Below are 1,418 nucleotides of genomic sequence, written 5' to 3'. Positions count from 1 at the left end.
AACCGCCGTCGTCTCGTCGTCGTTGAGTAATTCATACCTTTATTAATATAGGAACATACATTACATGCAAATAAAACGTGTTGAAATTGGAGATTAAATTGACTTTAATTGAGGATTCTTTTAAATGGGTTAGAACTTGAATGAGGTTGAAATTAAACTCAATTCAAATTATCTTGAGTCTAACTCATAAAATTATGGACAAATTGGACAAATTACCTACAATTGGGCTCAATTTTGACACCTCTAGAAGGAAGTATTACAATTATACTCCCTCCATCCCAATTTATATTAGTTTGTTTGATTTTGTAAAGAAAGAAATATAAATTGACACATGTATTCGAAGAGTCCGGTATTCTATAGGAAAAAGGGGCACAATACAATTATAATTTCATAATTCAATCCAAACTAATTAAGCAAATACCTATTCTTCCAAAATAAAGTACACTTCATGCCCTCTTTATCAATATATATATATATATATATATTACCTTAAAAACATGAATTTCTAACTTGAATGTTAAATTACTATAATATCCCTAACTTATGTTATGATTTTTACGATGAGTTGTGATATTTTTGAAAAGTTGTGACTTTTTTCAAAGGATTGTAATTTTTTAATGAGTTGTGACTTTTTCAAAGTGTTGTGACATTGTCAATAAGTTGTGACTTCTCGAAAAGGTCAAGACTTTTTAGATAAGACACAAAAAACGCTTGTTCATACTACCCTTTGTTGACTATAAATAGAGGGGGTTCCTCTCATTTTTCAGCCACAATTTTTTTAAATCTTCTACTCTTCTTCTTCTTGCACTTTAAAAAATTTCGTGTTATTTATTGTCGTTGCGTGAGTTCGAAGTTTAGCGGAATATGAGGTACCACTATTCTGATGAAGTAAATCATTCTATAGAGGTATATTCAATAACCTCGAGTACTTGACGAAAATAATTTTGATGATATAATTATTATTTTTTGCTTAATATATACATTAGTACGTAATGTTCAAATATATGAAGTCAACATTATGTAGTATAAATTCATTTATTTTTGTTAAAAATTTCTCTTGTGATGTAGATATATGCTTCTGAATATTTTTTTCGAAAATTATTAAACTTCTCAAGAGTTAAAGAATTGTCACGGTTTGTTTTTTTTATGCTCAAAACAAATAATGACTTTATATATCAATGCTACTTATGTGATTTTGATTGTCATGAAGTTTGCTTCAAAATAATTATTACTATATAAAGTTTGCCCTTTTGTTTTACTAATTTACTATATCTTAATATTTCAGTATTTTGGACCAAAAAAATTCATATGACTTGTAATATCGTCAGTTGAACTTTCTATTAGTTTATTTTTTATTATTTATTTAATAGCTAATTTATACGAGATAAATATTTTCATTAATGCAAATATATATATAT

This window comes from Solanum tuberosum, unplaced genomic scaffold (assembly GCF_000226075.1).
Source record: "Solanum tuberosum cultivar DM 1-3 516 R44 unplaced genomic scaffold, SolTub_3.0 scf00047, whole genome shotgun sequence".
In the NCBI taxonomy this organism is placed as follows: domain Eukaryota; kingdom Viridiplantae; phylum Streptophyta; class Magnoliopsida; order Solanales; family Solanaceae; genus Solanum; species Solanum tuberosum.
This window is presented reverse-complemented; position numbering follows the sequence as displayed.